The 27,706-nt window shown below is 40.0% G+C and overlaps 1 long non-coding RNA gene across 6 annotated transcripts in view; it reads right to left on the bottom strand.

The window, feature by feature from the left end:
- LOC146398785 (uncharacterized) overlaps positions 1-27,706 on the bottom strand; it is a 344,076-nt gene that overhangs the window by 264,525 nt on the left and 51,845 nt on the right. For all 6 annotated transcript variants that reach the window (XR_014817314.1, XR_014817313.1, XR_014817315.1 and 3 more), the window contains exon 2: positions 23,518-23,656. This is a non-coding gene — a long non-coding RNA (uncharacterized LOC146398785). The remainder of the gene's footprint in view (positions 1-23,517; positions 23,657-27,706) is intronic.

Genomic DNA, 27,706 nt, shown 5'->3' with positions numbered 1-27,706 from the left:
GTCAGAGAACTTTTTGTCTATATTCTCTTCCAGGAGTTTTATGGTGTCGTGTCTTAAGTATTTAAGCCATTTTGAGTTTATTTTTGCGTGTGGTATGAGGATGTGTTCTGTATTGACTGATTTACATGCAGCTGTGAAATCTTAACATCACCACTTGCTGGAGAAACGGTCTTTTCCGTACTGCATATTCTTTTCTCCTTTGTTGAAGATCAATTTGACTGTAGGCATGTGAATTCATTTCAGGGCTCTCAATTCTGCTCCATTAATCCAGATGTCTGTTTTTGTACCAGAACCATACTGTCTTGATTACTGTAGCTTTGTAGTATTGTCTGAAGTCTGGGAAGGTTATGCCACCTGCTTTATTCTCTTTTGCCTCAAGATTGCTTTGGTAATTCTGGGTCTTTTATGGTTCCATATAAATTTTAGGATTATTTGTTCTAGTTCTGTAAAAAAAAAATGTCATGGTAATTTGATAGGAATTACATTAAATCTGTAGGTTATTTTGGGTAGTATGACTGTTTTAACAATATTAATTCTTCCAATCCAAGAGCATGGGGTAGCTTCTATTTCTTTGAATCATCTTCAACTTCCTTCAATAATGTTCTGTAGTTCACTGTGTACATAAGTTTTACACTTCCTTGGTCAGGTTTATTCCCAATTTTTCTGGTGTGATTTTTAAAAGCTATTTTTTAAAATATTCTCTTTCTGATATTGTATCAACAGTGTAAAGAAATGCATCCAATTTCTCTATATTAATCTTGTGTCCTGCTACCTTGCTGAATTTGTAAGATCTAGCAGATTTTGTGGGGTCTTTAGGTTTTTCTATACATAGTATCATGTCATCTGAATATAATGACAATTTTATATCTTTCCTTCCAATTTTGATAAATTTTATTTCTTTTTCTTGTCTGATTGTTCTGGCTATGACTTCCAATGCTATGTTGAATAAAACTGATGAGAGTGGGTATCCTTGTCTTGTTCCAGATTTTAGTGGGAAGGCTTTTAGCTTCTCACCATTGAGTATTATATTGGCTGCGGGTTTGTCATAAACAGCTTTTATTATGTTGAGATACATTCCCTCTGTACCTACTTCAGTAAGAGTTTTTATCATGAGTGGATGTTGAATTTTGTCAATTGCTCTTTCTGCATCTATTGATATGGTTATGTGTTTTTTGTCTTTTCTTCTGTTGATGTGTATCACATTGATTGATTTGCATTGTTGAACCATCCTTGAGAACTTAGGATGAATCCCACTTAGTTGTGGTATATGATCTTCTTCATGTGTTGCTGCATTTGGTTTGCTAATATTTTGTTGAAAAATTTTCATCTATATTCATCAAACATATTGACCTATAATTTTCTTTTTTGGTGGTATCTTTATCTGGTTTTGGTATCAATGTGATCATAGCTTCAGAGAAAGTCTTTGAGAGTGTTCCCTCCTCTTCAATCTTTTGGAAGAGTTTGAGAAGGATTGATATAAGCTCTTCGGTATAAGTTCTTTGCATTTTTGGCAGAGTTTGCCTATGAAGCCATCTTTTCTGCACTTTTGTTTGTAGGAAGTTTTTTTTATTATTATTATTACAGATCCTATTTCACTTCCAGTGACTGAACTGTTCAAATTTTCTATTTCTTCTTGATTCAGTTTCTGTTGACTGTATATGTCTAGAAATTTGTCCATTTCTTCTAGGCTGGCCTATGGTTGTGCATAACATTCTCTTATGGTTTTTTATATTTCTGTGGTATTGGCTGTTATTTTTACTTTTTTATTTCTAATTTAGTTTATGTGGATCTTCTCTCTTTTCTTCTTGGTGAGCCTGTCCAAAGGTTTGTCAATTTTGTTTACATTTCAAAGAACCAGCTCTTGGTTTTGATTTTTTCTATTTTTAATCTTTATTTTATTCATTTCCTCTCTGATCTTTATTATTTCCTTCCTTCTGCTGACTTTGGATCTTATTTGTTCCTCCTCTTCTACTTATTTTATGTGGTAGGTTAGTTTGCTAATTTGAGATTTTTCTTGTTTTCTGAGGAAGGCCTGTATTGCTATAAACTTTCCTCTAAGAACTGCTTTTGCTGCGTCCCATAGATTTTGTATATTTGTGTTTTCATTGTCATTTGTCTCAAAGTATTTTTTCATTTCCTCTTTGATTTCATCATTGACCCATTGGTTTTTCCATGTAAGTTTTTTTTTTTCTCATTTCTTTTTCTGTGGTTGATTTCTAGTTTCATGCCATTGTGGTCAGAAAAGATGCTTGAAATAATTCCTATATTCTTAAATTCATAAGACCAATTTTGTGGTCAATCCTAGAAAATGTTCTACATATATTCGAAAAGAATATGTATTCTTGGATTTTTTGGATGTAATGTCCTGAAAATATCAATTAAGTCTGTTATATTGTATCACTAGGATCTCTGTTGCCCTATTAATTTTCTGGGTATAGGATCTGTCCATTGGTTTGAGTAGAGTGGTAGTCTTCTACTATTATGATATTCCTGTCAATTTCTCTATTTTATGTCTGTTAGTATTTGTTTTATGCATTTGAGTGCTCCTATATGTTTTCCCATGTATGTTGATGGGAGTAATATCCTCTTCTTGTATTGATTCTTTTTATCATTACATAGTGTTCTTCTTGTTGGCCTTTTTTTAGTCTATTTCGTCTGACATGAATATTATGACCATCTCCCCCACTTTCTTGTCATTTCTGTTTGCATGAAATATCTTTTGCCATCTCCTCACTTTCAATCTGTGTGTCCTTTGCCCTAAAGTAGGTCTCTTGTAGGCAGCATCTAGTAGGATTTTTTCAATCCAATTTGCCACTCTTGGAACATTTAGTCCATCAACATTTAAGGTAATGACAGATAAATATTTATAGCCATTTAAACCTTGTTTTCTAGTTGCTTTGTGTTTCTTCTTTGTTTATTTTTCACATTTTCTTTTATGGTTTGATGATTCCCTTTTATTTTATACTTCTGTACTCTTCTTTTTGGTTTTGTGAATGGATTATGTTTTTGACTTTTGTTTACCCTATTTTTCAAGAATGTTAAACCCTTCCTCTACCTACTTGCTTTATACTGATAGTCATATAGACTCAAATATATTCCTAAAAAAAAGAATCTATATTTTCCTACTGTCCTCCCTGACATTTTATGATTTTGATGTCCTCTTTTACATTTTCATGTTTATTCTTTTGCTGTTCATTGAAAGTGGTTATCATCACTTTCGTAATTTTTTAAAATTTTTTTCTTTTTTAATCTGTATACTTGCTTATTTAAGTGATTTACTTTCCAATCGTTTTCTCTTTTCTATAGCTTCTTGCTTCTTTTCTATATAAAGAAGACTTTGCAGTATTTCTTTTAGGATGGGTCTAGTATTGCTTTTAGTGCTACCCTCACTGCCATTGTTGGGGTCCCTGAGAGTGGGTGTAAGTACTTACCACCCCCACTCCCACTACAGACTCTGGGGACAGGTGCAAACAGCCACCACTGCCATGCCAGGACACTGTGGGCCCTCAGGGGCCTGATTTATAAGCACAAGCAGCTGTCACCACCACTGCCACTGCTGTCATGAGCTCTGTGGAGCTGCCTGTACTTACTCCCAGATCCCATGGAGATGGTGCCCTGTTGACTGAGATTGCTGTTAGGTCAAAGAGGCTGTTATGGTGGCCCTACCCTTACCTCTGTGTGCCCTCCAACAATGGCGACTTATCTCTATCCAGGCCTGGACTCTCTCCGTGTATACCCTCAGCCCAGGAGCACCACAGTCCACGCCCCTCAGGCTATTCTCTCCTGGGGTCTGACCTCTGAAGCCTGATGTTCAGCACCCAGTCCCCATCTGGACCAGGGGACACTTGTCTGTCTGGGGAGTGCAGGGTGGCTGTACAGACTGTCTGTGCAGGCCTCTCTCCAGCCTGCAAACTGGCTGCTATGCTAACCTCTGAGGCAGAAGCTCCCCCTCCTTCCTGGCGGGTCTCCCTGCAGGTGAAGGGCTCCCCAGGGTGCAGGAGCCTTCCCTCTTTCACAGCTCCCTCCCAGGGGTGCTGCTTCCCTCTGGATTTTCTACTCTCTTTTCCCTCCCTTTTTCTTTTGTCCTATCCAGTTTCATAGAGATTCTTCCTGTCCTTTCGGAGGTCTGAGGTCTTCTGCCAGTGTTCAGTAGGTATTCTGTGAGAGCTGTCCCACAAGTAGATGTATTTTTGGATGTGTGTTTGTGGGGGGGAGGTGAGCTTCCTGTCCTTCTATGCTGTCATCTTGATCACAACCACCAAAAATCTAAACATTACCTTTAAAAAGTGAATGTGAGCATCGCTGAATTTTTATGGCCCCTTAATAAATGTTTACTACCAAAAAGAAGTCACCTGATACACAGAGGCTGCAAAATCTCTTTTTGCCTCCATTTCCTTTTAGATAAAAAAATTAAAGATGTTTCATTTTACTAAGTACAAAGATAAGCCTATGAAAATACATTTTCTCTCTTTGATTCAAAATTGTAAATAGTATTTGAAAAAAATCTACATTTCAATTTTTTATTGGTCCTGAAGGGCTCAACAAGATAACGGACCAAAATCAGTTTTAAAATCACCCAAACTTTATACTAGAAAATCATGTGAACTGAATTTTTACCTCTGTTGTATAAAATAGGAGAACTAGTCCCTTGCCTGTTCTACTTCTCTAAAATGAAAATTCAGTTTTGAGCCCAGTTCTGCCCATGCTGTCTGTAAGCCTGGAGAAAATTATCTCATCTCAGTGTGTAACTATTTCCTCATCTGCAAAACAGGGAGAAAAGCATCAGTTTGGCTTCAAAAGGATGTTTTAAGGATGAAATCCGATAATGTTGGCAGTAAGATTTTGCAAAAATACAGGCACGTGGAATTATAAAGTTAACCAGCAGGAGAGAGGCCAGTGTTATATAGCAGTCACACAAGGCAAATCTATGTCAGAAGAGAAATTACTCAGCACTGATAGATGCATTATCTAATGATGACTCTTTCCTGAAATGCTAAAAGTAAACAGTGCCTTCCATAAGAACAATAACATAACAGGGAAACCCTATAAAGAAATAGCTGCGTCCCTGCCAGTCACAACCGCAAGCCAGAGTGCCAGGACAGCTCCCTGAGAGATCAAAGTCAAGGTGGTTCTCAGAGGCTTCCTTCACTAAGGGAACAGACTCTTTCGGGGAAGACTGAGAAGAGAGAATACGTAATTAGAGGCTAGCAAAGTATTCAAATTCAAATTAAGAATCAGTGGTTACCTATATGAGGAGAAATGGTCAATGTTTAGAAACTTCCAGTGGATTGAACTTTGGCTCCAGGTGTTCAGTTCTGAAGAACTGGTTTTGGACATAGAGGTCAGTCCTACACTGAGCAAAACATTTCCATCGGCTGAAGGTATTATGACAACCTGTATCGAATTTAAGGGGGAAAAATCAGGCTGCATCTAAATAAGAAACTGCAAATGCATGGGCCAGGTTCGTAGCAACGTTTGAGGGGCAGGAGCCTTCTCTGCATTGTGACATGAGGGTGAGAACCCCAGGAAAGGTGCAGGGGACGAAAGAGTGCTTCCATTTATTGGACTGTTCATTAAGTTGCTTAATTATAATTCTCAGACACTTTTCACCAGTAACTTTGTATTAAAAGGAATACTATATTATTGAGAAAACGTTGTGTGAATGAGAAATCTAAATTTACAAAAAAGGCAGTGAAGTCTAGTGTAACAGATTAGAGGCAAGATCTTTTCATTCTGGTCCTGGCTTACACGCTGGTGGACTCGGCGAGCTTAAAGAATTCATTTATGCTTCTGATGGCTGTGCTGCTGAGCCAACATCCAGTAAGACTGAGAGTATGAAATCCTTAACCTGGGTGTCTGATAGAGCTTTGGGCATGTACCCTTCTCTGGTGAGTAGGAGGTACCCAGCGGAGTTCCAACGGCTGGGATGCATTGGGCTCCTGTGCTCTGCACAAAAACTCTCACACACAGTCCTTGGCTTTTAAGGCCTGAGGCATCTAGTTAAGCCAATCAACTCATAAGCCTTCTAAGTACAATCAAATGATTTCCAGGTAGTTGCTTCTTTTACTAGTTTGGAGTCCAGCACAAGGTGTTCCTCTGTATTTCCGCTCCTGACACCATTCTTAGTCATTACAACAGGTGTGCAAGTGGGCAGGCCAATGGATGAGTTCTTATTACAACAGGTGTGCAAGTGGGCAGGCCAATGGATGAGTCCTTGGGCTTCCTCAGCTTCAATGATCCTCACTTCCAGTTCCTGGTCCTTCTCTTCTTCTAGAGCAACTCCATGGCAGTCTTCTTAAACCCCAAGATCTCACTTTTAGGCGACTATGTCATTTTCCTTGCAGCTCCCTCACTGCTCCTTTTCTTCTACCCCAGAGAGAGAGAGACCAATCCTTTGACTTCCTAGTTGTTTTCCAATCTAGCAGAGTCCTCCTGGCTTCAGCCCCTTTGCTACCCAGCTTAGACTGCACAATTGGTCATCTGGTCTTTTTTCTTATTGGTGCTCACCACCAAGTATCTGTGTGGTGTCACTACTCCTCCTCCAGCCTCATCACCAGGCACTGCCTACCTCATTCTCTGTGCAGGAAGAGTGTCAACTTCAATTAGCTTACAGTTCTCTGCAGACATCACACGAGGTTGGTTTGTGTCTTTGAGTCTTGCCACTCTGTCTGAAGACTTGACTCAGGCATCCTCTTACCTAGGTTTCATCCCATGACACTGCCCCCCAGGCCTTCCCTGGATTGAGCTAAGGACCTTCACCCTTGCACACACTGGTCTCATGGCTACCACAGCACTGACCATGTGCTAGTGACAAGATCTGCTAACATTTCTGTCCTTCCCAGAAAACTGCAAGTACTCTTGGAAGGGAGACCCTACTTTTTAATCCTTGATTCTCTAACACCTGCCAGAGCGGCTGGGGTATTATAGCTGCTAAATAAATATGTTTTGCAATTGAAATAAACTAAACCCCTGCCTTTCTTCCATACATATTCTTCAAATTCCTCAATCCAAAGCCACTAAGCAAGCAGCTTTCTTTATTCTTATACCACAGAGAATCAAATAAACATTATCTCTCCAGAAGGCAAACTCCATGAGAATCTGGCTGAATCCCTGGTACCTACAATATCCAAGCATATATTAAATATTTAAATATCCAAGCATATTTAAATATTTATGGATTTTCAGTACTGCATCTAAATTTATGATCTTCCAATATTAGGTGAGCTCAAAACATATCAAAAAATTTTTGGAATTGAACAGGTTTTTCTCTTATTTCCATCAGAGATTCTCCAAAGCTCTCTCAGTCTCCTCAAGCTTTCTAACACGTCTCCAACTAATACCCTTCTCTCCCCTTTCTTGGATAAAATGGAATTATGGAATAGGTACTTCTCCAACCTCCCTCATTGTGATATGTTAGTAAAATATGTAGGTCTATTGACAAAATTCATCTTGTATTATTGCCTGTACTTGTCTATCTTACTAAATCATCTTGTAATAAACAACAAACTATATTTCATCTTGTTATCAATTAAGAACTTACATCGTCCACACCAGGGGATATCTGGTCAAGTAACTAACTATAGGAAAATCTTGGGTGATCTCACATTGTGAAGATTAGTATCTGCTATCAAATGAGTCGCTCTTAACTTAGAAAAGGGCTGGAGCATTCTAATCATTCAAGACTCTTCTCACTAAAGAGAGGAAACATCTCCATGAGGGGTTAGGGTTCTAGAATCACTGACCCGTGATTCAAGACGGTTGCAGATCTCATGAATAGTCATCCATCCAAAACATTACTGGCATGCCCATTTCTTCACAAAATAGTATCTGAATAAAAATGAAAAACTAGGGAATTTCCATCATGGATTAGTGGGTTAAGGATGCGACTAGTCTCCATGAGGATGCAGATTTGATCTCTGGCCTCACTCAGTGGTTTAAGGATCCCGCATTGCCTCAAGCTGCAGCCTAGGTCACAGATGTGGCCCAATCCAGTGTTGCCACGGCTGTGGTGTAGGTCTCAGCTGCGGCTCTAATTTGACCCCAGCCCAGAAACCTCCATATGCCGTAGGAGCAGCCATAAGAAGAAAAGAAAAGAAAAGAAAAGAAAAGAAAAGAAAAGAAAAGAAAAGAAAAGAAAAGAAACAACTAAATAGGCGTTTGATCTTTTATCTATATTTAATCTATATAAATCACAACCCATTTTGTATTTTTAGATGTTTGGTTTTATTGTATTCTTTTCTATATATATACTATGTCTTTATCTTAAGAACCATTCTTACTATAGCTCTCTGAAAAAGACTATAAATAAATGCAAGTAAGTCACTTTTTCAAACTTCTTAAACTATCAGTCAAGTTTCCCTTATATTAGAATTTTTTTTTTTTTTTTGGTCTTTTTGCCTTTTCTAGAGCCACTCACTCGGCATGTGGAGAGTCCCGGGTTAGGGGTCTAATTGGAGCTGTAGCCACCGGCCTATGCCACAGCCACAGCAATGCCAGATCTAAGCCACATCTGTGAACTATACCACAGCTCATGGCAATGCCGGATCCTCAACCCACTGAGCAAGGCCAGGGATCGAACCCACCACCTCATGGTTCCTAGTGAGATTCATTAACCACTGCGCCATGACGGAACTCCCCTTATATTAGAATTTTGCTGCATCAAATACTATTTAAAATAGGGGAGAATAAGAATTAAATGTCTCTGACCTGAGAGGGAGATTTCACTGTAATATGATTTGTTTCAATATACTTTAACCTGTGTATGAGCTATAATCAAAAGCGAACGGCTCACTTGCAAATTAAGAGACATGACCTATCAAAGTACAGAAGCTTTATTTATTGCTTAAAAACACTGAAGATCTATTTATGACTTAAAATGATGAAGTTAATTTTTGAAAAGTATTGAGTACAGAAATAATGGGTTCAGAACCAATTAAATTAATATCATCGATTTGAAACTAAAAAAAGCTTTTTTATTATTGTCATTATTTTTGAACTCGCTATGTCAACTCAGTAAGTGTTTGTTAATTAAGTTAATTGTTTTGACTGAAGAAAAATAGACTTTCACATTAATGTCATCATTTATTTCGGTCCTTGCATCAGATTTTTTTCTATACTTGGAAAGTTTTCTGCTGGTTTGCAAACTACTTGTCCAATTTTCAAACAAGCTGATTTCATTACAAGAACCATTATATCTACTCAAGGTCTAGAAGACTCTCAGAACAAATGGAAAAATCAAATGTGATTTATGCTGACAAATATGCACTTCCTAGACCAGAATATTTTTACTACCCAAAATGAATATGGAATAGAATTTTTAAAAGAAAGAATATGAACTAGAATGTATTTCTGGAAGGAAAAATAAGGTGCATAAAAAAACAGGAGCAGAAGCAACAAAGGGGGAAGGACTAGAAAACACGTTTGCCTGCAGGTAACACACCCTACTGTAATTTTTCATAAGAGAAAAGCACCTTTTTACTCATAAGAGTGTATCATTAAAATCCCCATATTTTACATTATAACCCTTTTAAGGGTATTGTCTACTTCCTGGAAAATCATCTCAGAAAACCAGGTAATTGAGAATCTGAATTTCAATACTTATTCATGTTAAGTTTCTGGAAAATAAGTCTTTGAATATATTCATAAAGTGATCGTGGCTAGCCTGGTTTTACAGTGCCACCATATTGATCCAAATCATTGGAAATGTGGCAGATTTGGTTAATGTCATTTATTTATAATAGCATGGATGGGTCTTGGTTTTCCTGCCTTGAGACCAAAGTACTAAGTTAAGGCATAGTCACGTATCACTTAGAGTGCTGCCAAACTACTCTCAGGCAACGGCCATCTACGTAGCCAAAGAAAAGGAAAACAGTTTTTGGAGGAGAGATGCTGATCTGTGTGCCACGTGGACAAAGTGTGGGCCACTGTACCATGACCTGAACACACAAAGTCAGTTCCTGAAGGACTCTGTGATCTAAGATTCATGAGACATAATTAGAGAGACAGACACAAGCAGATAATTATTTAAAAAATAGGAGGATGCGATGGTAGAAACGGGCCTTGATAACCCATATTCCATTGGGCCTTCTGTTCCATGTAGGAAGCGTTTATCGCTTTGATTGTGATTTTTGAAAAGTGATTTTTGAAAGTCGTCTGTAAGACAGATGTTGTTCTAATGCTGATGTTCTTTCTTGGGTGTGCTCTGGAGTCTAGGGTTGGACCACTGCCTTTTTTTTTTTTGCTTTTTAGAGCCGAATCTCCTGCACATTGGAAGTTCCCAGCCTAGAGGTCAAATCAGAGCTATAGCTGCCAGCCTACACCACAGCCACAGCAATGTGGGATCTGAGCCACATCTGCAGCCTACCCCACAGCTCACAGCAACACCGGATCTTTAACCCATTGAGCGGGGCCAGAGATCAAACCCACATCCTCATGGATACTGGCCGGGTTTGTTACCACTGAGCCACGACGGGAACTCCTGGACCACTGCCTTTTGAATGGTGTCTGATTTACCAAGGGTGAGCCTCTGGGTGTTTGCATGCCGACAAGCTGCAGCAGCCATCCCCAACTCTCGCCCTGGGGCCTTGGGCCACTAAACGGAGTTTCTGTATCACTTTGGGGATTGTGTTCCAGCTTCTTTTTCTCTTTTATTTTTTTTATTAAAGTATCATTGATTTACAGTGTTGTGCCAATTTCTGCTGTAGAGCAGAGGGACCCAGTCATACCTGTACACACATTCTTTCTCTCACACTATCTTCCATCATATTCTATCCAGGAGATTGGATATAGTTCCCTGTGCGGTACAGTAGGCTCTCACTGCTTATCCATGCTAAATGGAATAGTCTGCATCTGTCAACCCCAAGCTCCCCCTCCTTCCCCTTCCCTCTCCTTCCCCTGTGGCAACCACAAGTCTGTGCTCGACGTCTCTGAGTCTGTTTCTGTTGTGTAGACAGGTTCATTCGTCCTGCATTTTGGATCTGCATGAAGGATATCATGTGGTTAATGATTCTTGGCACAGCAGTCTGGAGACATGTTCCCCGGTCCTGTGGGTGCTTCATTCTTCTCTACGAGAAATCAGACCTTACTGCTTCTTTGAAACCTATTTCGCTCATGCTATATTTGTCCAGGATCACTGAATTCACAAGGATAAATATAATATAAATAAATATATAAATTATGTTATTATTATATATAAGTAAATATATATATGGATAAATAAATATGTATAAATACATATCCTAGTCAATTCAGTGATATATGTATGTGTGTATATATGTATATATGTGTATATAGACACACGCACACACATTTAATAATATATATATATATATATATATAGAGAGAGAGAGAGAGAGAGAGAGAAATTCCAGGTCTCTTTCAGAACAAATTCAACATGGGTGCTTCATTCTTCTCTACGAGAAATCAGACCTTACTGCTTCTTTGAAACCTATTTCGCTCATGCTATATTTGTCCAGGATCACTGACTTCACAAGGATAAATATAATATAAATATATTATATATACATAAATAAATTTATAAATTATATTATTATTATATATAAGTAAACATATATGGATAAATAAATATATATATAAATACATATCCTAGTCAATTCAGTGATATATGTATGTGTGTGTGTGTATATATGTATATATGTGTATATAGATACACGCAAACACATTTAATAAAATATATATATATATATATATATATAGAGAGAGAGAGAGAGAGAGAAATTCCAGGTCTCTTTCAGAACAAATTCAATATGATTAACCATATTGCAAATCTGCAATCTAAATCAGACATTAAAAGTATAAAAAAAAAAAAAAAAAACCTCTGATTCTTGAACTGTTATTTTTAACTATGTTAAGAACCTATGTCCTTTTACATTTTTAATTGCTTTTATATAACGTCCAGGAGCGTCCTCCATTCTCCAAGCCAATGATACAAAGCTTAAAAAAGAAGCAATGGCTGTGAGGCTCAGTCCTGAAGGAGACCTCGGACCCCTCACTCAGAGTCAGCTCACATTGGTATATTTCCATTAGGGAGAACTAGCTCCGCTGCATGAAGATTCTAATCTGAAAAGCTGTTTTTATAGTATGTCATTGGCAAGTCGGCTTGCCGAAGAGCATTCTAAGCAGTAATGTTGAAAGCCTTCCATAAACGAGATGTCACCGATGTTCTTTTTTTTTTTTTTTTTTTCCCCTGTCCCGGGTGGCAGTAAAAAAGAACAAATAAAAAGAGAAAAGTATAATTGGCCTGGTAATTGAGCCATGAAAATGTACGATAAAGAATGGGAACTGAAAGGAAAACCAGAGAAAGGGTGGCATTCCAAATAATTCAACGAGCATTTCAAATAAGTCACCGGTTTGTCCTGCCTGGCATACCTGAAAATAGCTGTGTTTGTTTGTTCGTTTTTTAAAATTTTGTCACTGCTTAACATTATGGCAAGAAACAGGATCCACCTCAGGATTTCCTCACTTCACTAGTGGAATGTGAAGACATATCTTGAAAAGGCTGTCGTTTGATTCCGAGCTTCATTAATTTGACCTTTTGTCCTCATATCAGGAGCATAAAGAAAAACTTTTTTATTAGAGCTGGCTGAGACAGGATAACCCGACAATTCTTCTACCTCCTTTGCCTCCAATTCTTCGGTTTCAAAGGAAAGTTATGAACAATTTACATTGTGGGATCATTCTGCCAGTGATGATATATTCACATATAAAGAGAGAATTTCTCTGCTATACACTGCAAGCCCCCCTTCCCTCACCACACCCCAAAAACTGAGTCATTATAACACAGTCCCTGTTGAGAACACTGGGCAGAAATATGGACCAAATAGCTAGTGAAAGGACACAATCTGGTTTAATTTCAAAACCTAAAGTGTCTTGGGGAAGGTTGATTTCTGGGCACAGTATGCCACTATGGCTGGTACAATTTCTTAATCCAGCAGCTCTCCCACTGTGGATATGCTTAACATTAAATAAAAAGCTATGAGCATGAGGACACAATTGAGAGCTCTAACACCGGAAACAGGTACACAGGTGGAGAGGTTAATCGTGGCTGAAGGTACCATTCGCGTGAATGACCTGGTTTTGCTCCCTTTACTTCCTCTCTCCCCACCCCCGCAGTGCCCCCATATGCAAATTGAGATGCTAATGCTAAATAGCTAGGGAATTGTAACAAACTGGATGGGAATGACCTGGCACAGCGAGACACCACTTTTCAGTAACCATACCATATTGGCATGGACTATAGATTCTCCAGTTGTTCTCTCGACCATCCTGCAGGTACTTGGAAGTTAGGATTAGCTCTTCGCGAGAAGTTTTAGTTGGAACGCACTCACTGGTGGTGACGATGGTTATTCACGACAAACCAGTCCACACCACCAGTGAAGACATGTATTGAGTACTACTAGGTTCTAAACACTAGTACCTGGGATAAGGGCACTGAGTCAGACAAAGCCTCTGCCCTGAAGAAGCTTGTATGCCAAGGGAGAGATAGACCCTTCCAAAAATCATATGAATAACCAATAGCTTTATGTGTCCATTTATTGAAGAAGATAAAATAGGGTATTAATAGAGATAGGATTATGTGGGAGTAGAGAAGTTTGCTTAGGTTTTCTGGGGGAGACCTCGCTAAGAAACTAGAGCTGACATTTCAGTTCGATGCTATTGAAAAGAAGGTAGCCATAAGGGGAATCTGCGGAAAAATGTTCAAAGGAGGAGATCAATTGAGGGCGAAGACTCTGTGATTGGAACAGAACTGAAAAGTTCAAGATGCAGAAGTGAGGGCTGTGTGGCTGGAGCAGGCTTAACAAGAGGAACGATGGGGGTGGCAGGAGATGAAATTGAAGAGGAAGGTGGGGTCAGGGCTCATTTGGTTTCTTGGTCATGATGGGAGGTTGGGTTTTATTCCAAGCAGGGTGATAGATACTTTTAGAAGGGATTTTAGCAAGAATAGTAGTGATAAGAAAGTCTGTATTTCCCTTCAATAGGTGTTCAGTCTATGGCATTACTGCAATCTAAAAACCAGCAATCCCGCTCCTGGGCATCTATCCAGAGAAAATCATAATTGGAAAAGATACATACACCCCAATGTTCATTGCATTTATAATAGCCAAGACATGGAAGCAACCTAAATATCAACAGAGGATTGGATAAAGCAGATGTAGGAGTTCCTGTTGTGGCTCAGTGGTTAACGAATCTGACTAGGAACCATGAGGTTGTGGGTTCGGTCCCTGGCTTCGTTCAGTGGGTTAAGGACCCAGCATTGCCGTGAGCTGTGGTGTAGGTCGCAGACACAGCTAGGATCTGGCATTGCTATGGCTGTGGTGTAGGCCAGCGGCTACAGCTCCAATTTGACCCCTAGCCTGGGAACCTCCATATGCTGCAGGTGCAGACCTAGAAAAGACAAAAAAAAAAAAAAAAAAAAAAAAAAGAAGATGTGGTACATATATACAATGGAATATTATTCAGCCATAAGAAAAGAATGAAATAATGTCATTAGCAGCAACATGGATGGATAGAGATTTATCATAATGAAAGAAATATGCCAGGCAGAGAAAGACAAATACCATATGATGTCACTCATATGTGGAATCTAATAAAAATGATAGAGAATAATTTGTAAAACAGAAACAAACTCATCAATTTCAAAACCAATCTTACGGTTACATAGGGGAAAACATGGGGGAAAGAGAGGAATTAGAAGGATAGGAATAACATATACACACTACTGCATAAGCAGGTAACTAAAAAGAACCTACTGCAAAGCACAGGGAAAGCTACTCAATCACTCATCATAACCTATATGGGAAAAAAGAATGAATATATCTATAGGTATAACTGATTCACTTTACCGTACACCTGAAATTAATACATCATAAGTCAACTACATTCCAATAAAATTTAAAAAAATAGTAATAACCCATTGCCAAGCAACTAGCTTCTGATAATAGATGGCTTTTCTCCAAGTTCAAGGTGGCTTTTGAATTCTTAGTCTAAGGGTGAGCTATTGGCACAGAATTATATGAAAAACTCCGCATGGATGGAATTACACCAGCCTGAATGACCAGGGAGAATAGGACATTTTTTGGTGACAAGATTGCAGTTAAAATCATACCAATTTTTTTTTAGGGCCACACTCACAGCGCATGAAGGTTCCGAGCCTAAGGGTCAAATCAGAGGTGTAGCCGTTGGCCTCATCCACAGCCACAGCAATGCCAGATCTGAGCCACATCTGTGACCTACACCACAGCTCACGGCAACACCGGATCCTTAACCCAGTGAGCGAGGCCAGGGATTGAGCCTGCATCCTCATGGATACTAGTCAGATTCATTTCCACTGATCCACTCCATAGTTAAAAACATAACTCCATACTGGAAATCATTCATTTCCACTGAGGGGAACCCAGCAGTTAAAATCATATCAATTTTTGATCATTTTATTGGTAAAGTTTAAATATAAAAAGTAGGTAACATATATTAATCCTAAGTATGCAATTCACTGAGTTTTTATTTCATTGTATACCATGTAATTACCATCCGAATCAAGATAAAATGGAGTTCCCATTGTGGCTCAGTGAGTTAAGAACCCAGCATAGTGTCCGTGAGGATGCAGGTCCAATCCCTGGCCTTGCCCAGTGGGTTAAGGATATGGCATTGCCGTAAGGTGTGGTGTAGGCTGCAGATGTGACTCGGAGTCAGGGTTACCATAGCTGTGGCATCATCCTGCACTGCAGTTCTGATTCGACCTCTAGCCTGTGAAATTCCATATGTTGAAGGTGTGGCCTTAAAAAGAAATAAAAATCAAGATAATTCCATTGGTCCCTGAATATTTGATAAAATATACCACTATCAAATACTCAGGGACTGATGATAGAGAATCATCAGTCAGGCCAACTTCAGACATGGTCTATAAATACAATGGAATATTATTCAGCCTTAAAGAGGAAGGAGATTTTGAAACATGCTATGATGTGGATAAACGTTGAGAATGTCATGCTAAGTGAAATAAGCCAGTAACAAAAAGATAAACACTGTATAATGCCACGTATAGGAGGTACCTAGAGTAGTGAGATTATAGACAGAAAGTAGGATGATATTGCCAGAAGCTGAAAAAGTGGGGAAGGGACAGCTATCTAAAGAGTATAAAGTTTCAGTTTTGTGAGACAAATAGAGTCTTGGTGACAGGTTACACAAAAATGTAAACGTACTTAACACCATTGAACTGCACACCTAAGGATAATTAAGATGATAAATTTATACAATATCTGTTTTACCACAATTTATATAGAGAGGATTTAGCTAAAGCAGTGACTAGAAGAAAATGTATAGCTTTAAATGCTTCTCACATAAAAGAAGTATGTAATTAATAAACTAAGCTTCCACATTACAATGATAGAAAAAAACTAAAGCCAAAGGAAATAAAGAAAGTAAATAACAGCCATGATGCTGGAAAAAGATGAAATACTAAACAACCATCAAAACAATGTAAAAAATGGCCATTAAAAAGATAATTAAATTGATAAACACGTAGCAAGACTGATCGAGAATAAAAGAGAAAAAAAACAAATCCCAATATCAGAAACAAAAGAGATTTTATATATACACTTATTTATGTCTTACAGTTATTAAAATCATGACAACAATATTATAAATAATGCAATGCCAATAAATTCTACACTTTGAATAAAATGGGAAAACTCCTTGAAAAACCACAACTGGAGTTCCCGTCGTGGCACAGTGGTTAACAAATCCGACTAGAAACCATGAGGTTGCGGGTTCGATCGCTGCCCTCGCTCAGTGGGTTAATGATCCAGCGTTGCCCGTGAGCTGTGGTGTAGGTCGCGGATGTGGCTCGGATCCTGCGTTGCTGTGGCTCTGGCGTAGGCTGGCGGCTACAGCTCCGATTGGACCCCTAGCCTGGGAACCTCCATATGCCGCAAGAGCGGCCCAAGAAATGGCAAAAAAGACAAAAAAAAAAAAAAAAAGAAAAAAGAAAAACCATGACTTACCAAACTCTGAATCGACTAATATCGATGAAAGAAGTTGAATGTGGAATAAGGACTCTGCCCACAAATGAAACTCTAAGCCCAGATTGTTTCACTTGCGAATTCTCTCTAACATTTAAGAAGGAAATAATGCATATAGAAATGTTTTGGGAAAACAGAGAAGGGGACACTCCCTAAGACATTTTACCAGGTCAGTATAACTCTGCACCCAATCTGACAAAGAAATTATACGCAAAGAAAATTACAGGTCAATATTTCTCATGAACATACACAAAAAAGTCTTTAGCAATTTACTAGCAAATTGAACCCAGCATTACATGAAAAAATTATCAAAAAATAACCACCTGGGATTTATTCCAGAAATACAGAATTGGTTTAACATTTGGAAATCAACCAGTGTAATTCAGCCCATCAATAAGAAGAAAAGGGACAATATGTACTCTATCTGACCATCTCGACAGAGGCAGAAATAAAACATTTGACAAAATTAAACACACTTTCACGATTTAAAACAATCCAAAAAACCCAAGCAAATCTAAAAATAGAAGGGCATTTTCTCAGTCTGGTAAAGGGCATCTGTGAAAAACCTTTTGTTAACTGTGTAGAATAGTGAAATATCAAAGCAGAAACAACGAAAGAATCTCTTATAGACGCTGCTCAGATCCGTAGGCCGACAGCTGCAGCTCTAATTCAACCCCTAGCCTGAGAACTTCCATATACTGTGTGTACCACCCTAAAAAGACTGAATAAATAAACAAATAAAACTAAAACAGTTAAACACTCTTTATTTGCAAACAATATAATCAGATATATAGAAAGTTCTAAGAATCTGCCCCCTGAAAACAATCTTATTAATTAATAATGAATTCAGCAAAGCTGTAGTATATAAAGTCAACATACAAAAAGCAGTGGCATTTCTATACACCAACAGCAAAGCACCGGAAAATGAAATTTTACATTTCCGTCAGGAGTAGCATTAGAAAGTGTATGTGGAAGTAATTTTTGATAGGATACCTGTAGTACCTTTCCAGGTGAAGCTACAACACATAACTGAGAGGAATTCAGAAAGCCTTTAATAAATGGAGGAAAATATATGCATAACTTGGAAGAATCAATATCATTAAAATATCAATTCTTGGCAAATTAATCTTAGGGATTCCATGTCCATACCATGAAAAACCAATCAAAATCCCAACGGATATTTTTTTTAGTAGAAATTGACAAGTTAATTCTAAAAGTTTAAAAGACACAGAAGAAGAAAAGATAAATGAAAACATACGCCCGCAAAAGGACTTCTACAAGGAGAGATGCAGGAGCCTTCTCTACAACAGGCAAATACCATCAACAAACAGAATGTCCAATGATAGGAGAATGAACAAATAAATTGTATTACATTCATAGAATGCAACTCAACTTCGTCATAAGAAAGCATGAACTACTGATAGACACCGCAACATAAATCTCTAAAACGATGTGTTGAGCAAAAAAGGGCAGACATGAGCGTGTGTACTGTTTGATGGCATTTCTGTGAAGCTCAAGAACAGGCAAAGGTCATCTGTACGTGCTGGCAACTGCGAGTGGTTGCTGATGGGGAGGAACAAATTGGAAGGGAGCACAAGAGGATTTTCTGGGCTGCGGGAAACGTTCTCTCTCTTGATTTGGCGATGGGTTATACGGATGCATAATTTGTCACAGGGCATCGAATTGTCCTGTAGACTTAAGGTCTGTGCATGTCACCTATCAAACATTTAATAATTTTTTTATTAAAAAGTGAAAAGATAAACAAAATGTACTCATAAATCTTCTGCCCAAATAACTCTCATGTCAGCCGTGGAAAACAAAGAGTACCCTAGGCAGGACACACACCCAGGCTCAGCCTGTTTTGAAATATAATCAACTAGAGAGGCTCTCTTTAGGGCTTAGAATCTGATCTCATGCCTTCGAATGCAACGGGGTAATTATACATTAAAGGTGAGAAGACTAAAAATAGAACCTCCCAAATTTCCCTGGAAATAGACCTGCCCCTGAGGCAGCAGCCACAGCTGGACCCCAGGATTGATCATTGTTCCCGCCGCTGTCCCTCAGCCTTGTTTTGAAGACAGAAGTGGGTCACTTGGTCTCCATGGCTTTCACAGAGGCTGCCAACAGGAGGGTTAGTCAGGTCACTGGCTTTCTGAGAAACATCCCCCAAGAAACACACTCAGACTGTCTGCTTCCTAGCTGAGCCCGATGGAATGGGATTGTAAACGTGAGTGTTGGAGGGGGAAGCATGCCCCAAATTCTCCTGGTAAATCCCAACCATGAGGATGTATTTTTGTTCTCTAGTCCAGCTCCCCAACAGACTAATTGGGAATCGTGTGAAGTGTTGACATGGAATATAGGACAGGGATGATTACTCGCTGCTTTATGCCTCTGGCTACCAGTAAACACGTGCTCTAGAGAGAAATAGATTCCAGACTTGCCAGAATGAAAGCAGGGATTGGCTGGAAGGGTTATAAACTCTAGCTCTCTCCATTCCTTCTATAAGGGCACAGTAGAAAACAAATCCTTATATTATCCAGCTGTCAAGCTTGATCCCACTGAATCTTAAATGACAGCCATTTGCACCAACAGGATCCAAATACATCCTGAATTTTACTTTAGTTATGAACCATGAAGCTATGACAACAGACACATCAGGTCATCTTGATGATATTGTCAAGAGATAACTCTTCTTGATGACTGTCAGAAAACTTGATTACTTTTCCATCAGCTAGGTACACAATCATAAACATTTTAAGAAAGGAGCTAAATATCCAAGCATTCGTTTATCCGAATTCCGCAATTTCGACTGCTCTTTGATAGCTGTTTGGCCAGAGGATGATCAGTTAAAACACTAGATCCCAGATGCATTTTAGTAACAGCCATGGGTGTGGTCAATGAAATCAGTTGCAAATGCCAGTACAGAGAATAGCCCCCCCCTTTGATTGCATCATGAGTTCTGTTTATCATCTATTTTGTTAGTTAGCCCATGTCTCACTCCTAAGCAAACTCCCCGAACCTACTGCCTGGCTTTTTATATAAGACAGTCCAGTGAAACGAGTTCCCCGTCAAACCCACACATACAACCATCCCATGAGACCCTCCATCATTTCTTCATGATCCTATAAAAGGGACAAAGGGGAAGACAAACATTTATGGAGAGGGAGATTTTTCCCATAATGGCCTCAATAAATATGTTTGTTGTAGAGAAATAAATGTGGAGAGAAGACACGCAAGCCTGATGTTGAAGAAAGGATTGTTCATGCTTAATACATTGGAGAAATTTCCAAGAGCTGTTCAACCATGTTAAAAAATATTACCCCTGTAATGCTGCCAAGGACAGGGAGACCTATGGTGACCAGTGAATAAGTGCTGGCCGTTCAAGTTAAAGTGCCTGGGGGCAGAAATAATTTACGTACCCAATTTTTCCAGCATGTCAACAACTGAAATTTCAAGGAGGAATACATGTATCATGGGCATAAGGGCTACTTGTGTACACACACACACACACACACACACACACACACACGTATACACTGGGGAGTCCTGAAATTTGCCTTTTTTTTCCCCCAGAAAGACAAAAATAGAGCAGAGGAAAATGTGTGATCCACTTCCACTGATAAGGGCACTATCATTTCTTCCCTATCCCAGGATTATCTGTGGGCTATGAAAACAGTGCTAAAAACAATCCAAGGATGCAGAATAATTGCAGGTATGGTGTCAAAGGCAGTGGCATGCTTTAGTGACAAACAATGCAAAGAAAAGCCACCTGTCTCGAAGCTACTTCAAACTTTCTCCTCCAAAGCAAATTACTGCAATTATTAAATCAGGAGGATTCCATGGTTCTTTCTTCCAAGGGAGACTGTTCACCAGTAATAAGACAGTTAAAAATTCTGATTTCACAATGGAATTGGGTTGGTACAAAATCCCTCTCTGCCTGTGGCAAAATTTATGGCAACTCTGAAAGCTCTCTGCCAATCACAATTAGAATCACGAAACTGAACTAGTATTGCAGGTCATATAACCAACTCTTCAAGGAGAGCATGACAAGATGGATAGGAATTTAATGGATTTATGGTATTAGAAAATGAAGAAAAATACCTGTCTGGACTAATCATAAACTTTTCTTTAGCAGCAATTAACCTCATGTTGAAATACTATGTGGCGGCTATGTAACTGATAGCACTTAAGGAAAGCGATGAATGTGTAATTGTCTGGAGCTCTTTAGGAAAAAAGAGCTCTTGGAAATGAACGTTTTCACCAAATAATATAACATTGTGCTTATATTCAGAATGTGCTTCAAAGCATATTTTAGGGATTTAGCTTACAAGGAAAGAGAAGCCAGCACTGGCCCCAGCACCAAGTACAACGACCGAAACGTATCTGTTGCTCCAAAAATTCTTGCTAAATCATTAAGTGAACGTATAGACCTGAAGAAGGGTATCCGGTTTGTCCAGTTAACACAGGACACATGTGAAAGGCACAGAGCAACAGAATGAAACCTAAAATTAAAGGACGAGGCTCTAAGTCCCTTCAGAGCAGCAACTGGACCTTTGGCGTCAACATTACAATTCTTTTCTCTCTTCCTCTCCCGCTTACATCCGACACTTAACACAGCGGCTGGGACACAACGGGCACGCGAATATTTGTTAAAAATATACTCAAGAGATAAAATTATTCCCAGACGCTGTCTCAGGTAAAAACGGTGTCTGGTCCCTGACCCTACACTCCAAACCATGTCATCTATCATCCCTTAATGTCCTCCAGCACGTATTTTATCCTAGGACAATCAGGAATAGTCTTCTCCCAGGGTGGGAGGGAAATAAATCAGTACAACTTGAACAAAAGGATCCTTTAGCTATTAGATTGCACTTGACTTGACTTGACTTGATGTCCATGATATTCCTACAGCCTCTGTCCCTGATTTTTTACCTGATTTGGGCTGCTTGAGGGGCCTACTACGGCAGGTGTCTGAAGTGGTACCACCTCTTGCTCACCTGGGTCCAAGCCTTGGGCCCACAATCTTCTTTGACCTTGGTAGGCACATGTCCTTTGACCCAGAGAGACACACGACCTGACTTCATCAGTCTCTTATTCTCTCTCTCTTGCTTTCTCTGAATCCTCTTTTGATCCCCAATTATCTTTAGAATCCCACACCATAGTATAACGTTGCTGGGCTTGTACAACACAGTGAATTGGAGAATGGGGCGCCATTAACATGCACTATTGATGCATGCTTTGGTTTCAAAATACATTACTTGATGATCTTAATTTGGATTCACAGAAATATTTATTAGGAGGCTTGTAATTTTTTAATTAAAAAGCTGTAAATTAAGTATGAGTAAAACCCATGGAATGCATGATGGAAGACAGCAAGCTATGGAATGATGATTTAATCCTTGCCAAATAAGTTGAATTTTTGCAACTCAAACTGTGTTTGAATTGACCACCAAATAGCCCGAAATGCTATTTTCATGGGTGTGTGTGAACGTTCTGTGGCAATTTAGAAAGTATTCTGTGATTCATCATAGAAATCATCATATAATTTATTGTGCAAATTGAGACACTTTTGACGGTGAAAGAATGCATAATGAATCATTTTACTAGGACAGCAGGCATAAATGGATGTTTTTTGTGTGTGAGAAAACTGAGACGTATGGTCACTTCTAAAGACATGACCAGGACACCTTTTAATAAAGCTGACAGACACCTGGAGGTAACCTGCCTGGAAACTTGCATCTGAGAAATTCTGGTCAGCAGGTGCCCACAGTGAGCCAGATTGTGAGTCATCATTCTGGAAGAAAACTGGGTTTTTGGTTTGGACTTCAGCAGTGTTTCATAACCTGTTTCCTAGAGACCTGCCAAGTTCTGGGCTGAACACATGGACTCTCAGAAATCATCCATCTTGAATTGTTTGGGGCAAAAATGGATTTCGGAATTCTGGGGAAAATAGTATGAGTTTTATGAAGCAGAAACGAGGAACAGAAATATATACATACAAGAGTGGTAGGGCAAAGGGGCAAATGGATATGAGAACTCTTGGGAAACAGGACAAAAAAATGTGACAGGTAGTTCATGGCTTTCTGGAGGTAAATATGACATCGTGACTAAATTGGAAAATTAAGCTCTAAAAGAAGTCTTCGGTTATTGTTTTGATGTTTAAGTTTCAGGGAATTTTCAAAACCAGTGGTCGAAGTAGAATCTAATTCTCCTTAAGGTATCTCTCTCTCTCTCTACCTGTCTATCTACCTACCTACTTGTTTGTTTATTTATTTTCAGCTGCACCCATGGCATATGGAAGTTCCTGGGCCAGGAATCAAATCCAAACCTGAGCTGCAACCTATGCCCTAGTGGCAGCAACGCTGGATCCTTACGTCGCTCTGGTGGGGGAGGGGATGTTATTGAACTGGTGCCTTAAGGTCTTTAAAGGCATTTGCATCTGCTCTGATGCACTTAAATTACCCCAGGGACATCCCTTTACCTGTGTCTTCTTGTCCTGGAGTCGGATAGTTTCCTGTTCTCCTGGCATGAAGTTCCGAGGTGGGCAGAATTCTAAGATGGTTCCAAGAGTTCTGTTCTCTGGTCTTCCCACCCTTGCTTCCCTTGAGTGTAGCTGGGACCTGTGAATATGATAGGATTGTCATTCCTTTACTGCATAATAATATATGACAAAGATATTGGGATTGTCCCTCTCATGACTACTTCACTGCAAACTGACTTTGGGTAAAACTTGGTGAGGACCAAACAGGCTTGTTAGAACCTTCTGAATGGAACAAAGCCTCCCGGCCACAGGCAGTGGCTGGAAAACCACCAGCTATGATGCCACAACTGCACAAAGCCCTTTGTGCAAAGCGGCAAGGGATTTAACTGCCCATGCTCACAACTTCTGCCCAACTCACCGATCAGACAGCTTTCTCTCCTCCTGGGGAAGGAGTGGGGGCAAGGCGGAAAGGTGATTCTAAGGAAGTGGTATCCATGTGGAATTATGAAGACAGAGAAGAGTAAGTTTTTTCTTCATCTGAGTCCTAGGAATATGTCATCGATCAGCTTTCCGTTACTTAATGTTGAATCTAAATGGCACAGATCAATTGAAAGACTTCTGTCCCATCGGCTGAAAGAGTAATGTGGGATTATATACAAACTCTCTTAATAATAAAGGCAAAAGGCCTGATTTAAAAAGGGACAAACGATTTGGGCAGACACTTCACCAAAGAAGACACATAGCTGGAGTTCCTGTTGTGGCTCAGTGGAGTAAGAACCTGACTAGTATCCACGAGGATGTGGGTCTGATCCCCGGGTTAAGGATCTGCCTTGCCACAAGCTGTGCAATAAATGCCACTCAGATCTTGTGTTGCTGTGGCTGTGGTGGAGGCCAACAGCTGCAACTCTGAATCGACCCCTAGCCTGGGAACGTCCATATGCTGCAGGCGTAGCCCTAAAAAGATTAAAAAAAAAAAAAAGATGTATAGCCAATAAGCCACTAAAATATGTTCACATCATTAGTCATGAAGACTAATTTCCCTAGGACTAATTAAGGAAATGAAAATTAAAACCACAATGAATAACCAATACACACCCACTAGAATGGCTAAGATTAAGATGTCTAGTAATACCAAGTGTTGGCAAAGATATGGAGCAAGTATAATTCTCATATGTTACCTGTGGGGATGCAAAATAGTATAGCTACTATGAAAAGCAGTTTGACAGTAGCTTATAAAATTAAATATATACTTCGCTCCCAATTCAACAATTCCACTCCTAACTTCTTATGTGAGAGGACTGAAAACATAGGTCTTGTGCAAAGAGTTGTAAACGACTATTCATAGCAACTTTATTCATATTAGTCAAAGTTTGAAAACAATCCAGCTGACGAACAATTGGTGAATCCATGAAAAAGGAGTAGAGCCATGTAGTACAATGCTTATCAGGAATAAGCAGGAACAGACTACAAAGACATGCAGCCCTGTGTTTGAATCTCAAAGGTATTGTACTAACCGAAAGAGGCCACGATTAAAGATCACATATTTTCATTTTCAGAAAATTCTCACATAGGTAAACTTGTAGTTGTAGAAGGCAGGTCAGAAATAGCTGGAAGGCAGATGTGGAGGGAAATGTTGACTTGAGAGGGAGAAGGAGGGAACATTTGGGGGTGCTGGGGATGTTCCATACCTCGATTAGAGTGGCTATTGCATGATTATATGCACTTGTCAAATCGCAGGAGACCAACACTTACGATGAGTGAATTTCACTTTACATAAAGGTTGCAATTTCAGTGCTAAGCTTAACCTCTCAGAGCAGGGGAGAGTGGTAACCAGGGCTGCTGCTGGTGGTTAGGTGAGGGGTGTTGTGAAACTGTGTTGCTGAACGCAGAATGCACCTTTGAGAGCCCCAGGGCTCCCAGCTGTCCACCAGCTTGTATCACCTTCCTGCCTTGCCCCGCCCAGAGGCACAGAGCACCCTAAATCTGAATTGGTAAGAGAATGACCTTCTAAAGCCTTTTTTTTTAAACTCTAGACAAGTCTTTATTTATTTATTTATTTTTTAGGGCCACCCCTGTGGCATATGGAGGTTCCCAGGCTAGGGGTCAAATCAGAGCTGTAGCTGCTGGCTTACACCACAGCTCACGGCAATGCCAGATCCTTAACCCACTGAGCAAGGCCAGAGATCAAACCTGTGTCCTCATGGATGCTCGTCAGAGTCGTTTTCACTGAGCCACAACGGGAGCTCTGCCTTCTAAAGCTTTAATTGGGAAAGCTTATCCACACCAGGGTAAGAAACCTTAGCTAGGTATGAGGCTTTAGCACACTCAGTAGAATGGGGATTGACTGGATACGCACACACACAGGGGACACCCCTTGTCTGTCTACTTGGTGCCGGGTCATCTGGGCCCCATGACCCCCCAATGCTGGAATCACCCAGACGACTTAATGTCAACTCCGTGGGGTTGGGGTGGATATTACCCTTCCCCTGCCCCAAGTTGCATCGTGGGCTCATAATCCAGGGCCAGCAGGAGTGTTTCACCCGCTGCCCCGCTCCAGCCACAGTATTTGCTTCATGGACGGTCATGTGACCCCAGCAGAACGATAGGAGACACGTTCCTCAACGCAAAACTCCAGCCCTCGGTCCTTTCTTTGTGCCTCATGGGAGGCCGCCTGGGAAAGCAGCCAAAAGCTAAAAGCAAAACTGAGAGGTGAAAACAAGCAGAGCCCTGACAGCGCTTTTTGGCCCTTGAATCCCGCCACGCACGGACCGTCCCGATCCCGGAGCCAGTAAATGTCTCTCGTGTTTACGTCGTGGGAGCTGAATGTCTATCACAGGCGCTGAAAGAGGGGCCGCTGTGACAAAACAAAGCCTAGACGACCTTACAGGATAGAACAAAAACTGAAATGCAGAAAACGTTGCTGGAACTTATAGGCAGTGTTAGAGGCAGGAAATACCGAATATTTAACTGGCGTCAAGACCCTCCCTCATCCTTAAATGACCCCTCACGCACGTGGTAACACTGAATGGGTAGCTCAAGCTTTCCAGGAGCCGTTTTGGCATCCACTGCACAGTCTACACGCTCCCGGGAGGCTGGCGGAATTAGAGCTTTAAGACTGTTCCGTGACTCCTCTTCTATGACTTTCAAGTCCATGTTCTCAGCCATTGATAAGCAAGGAGATCTTCTTTCATAAGGTGGAAAAAGCTCAGGTCTGAGCAGGATGAGAACAGGCCTGGCGCAAATGAACCTACTTACAAAACAGGAACAGACGCACAGGCATAGAGAACAGACCTGTGGTTGCCAAAGGGGAGGGCGTGGGATGGACTGGGAATTTGGGGTTGGTAGAGGCAAACTATTATACTTTTTTTTTTTTCGTCTTTTTGTCTTTTAGGGCTGCACCATGGCATACAGAGGTTCCCAGGCTAGGGGTCCAATCAGAACTGCAGCCGCCAGCATACACCACAGCAATGTGGGATCCAAACCACATCTGCGACCCACACCCAGAGCTCACAGCAACACCGGACCCTTAACTAACTGAGTGAGGCCAGGGATTGATGCTAGTCAGATGCTAGTCGGATTTGCTAACCACTGAGCCACAATGGGAACTCCTACAGTTTTTTCAGCCTGGATAAGCAATGAGGTCCTACCGTACAGCATAGGAAACACTATCTAATCTCTTGGGATAGGACACGATGGAAGATAGTATGAGAGAAAGAATGTGTGTGTGTGTGTGTGTGTGTGTTTGTGTGTGTGTGACTGGGTCACTTTGCTGTACAGTAGAAAATTGACAGAACACTGTAAAACAAATATAATGGAAAAAAATCAAAATCTTTAAAAAAAGAATATATATATTAGCACAACACTGTAAATCAACTATACTTCAATAAAAAAAAGAATGGAAGTGGCATAGAAAAATATAATAAATTTTTAAAAATAAGCATTTAAAAGTAAAATAATTTTTTTTTTTTTAAAAAAAAAAGGACATAGCAGTAGCAACACCAAGACCTCCTTGTGGGATTTCACAGCCATTAGAAGAGGAAAGGAATGAAGCAGCAAAGGACAGCTGGGGAGGCCAGTTTGGTGACAGATTTGGGCACAGACTTGTGTGGGAGCTTTTCTTTAGGGGACCCCAAGAAATAACTGAGGCATATCTGATGGAGAGTGCAGAGGAGAGAAATTTGTAGCCATC

Source organism: Sus scrofa, chromosome 10 (genome assembly GCF_054392235.1).
Source record: "Sus scrofa isolate SSC_HxYL_T2T_F1_AM1 chromosome 10, Sscrofa_HxYL_maternal_Yorkshire_Landrace_v2.0, whole genome shotgun sequence".
In the NCBI taxonomy this organism is placed as follows: domain Eukaryota; kingdom Metazoa; phylum Chordata; class Mammalia; order Artiodactyla; family Suidae; genus Sus; species Sus scrofa.
The sequence above is the reverse complement of the archived record's forward strand: the minus strand, read 5'-3'. Positions and strand labels throughout refer to the sequence as shown.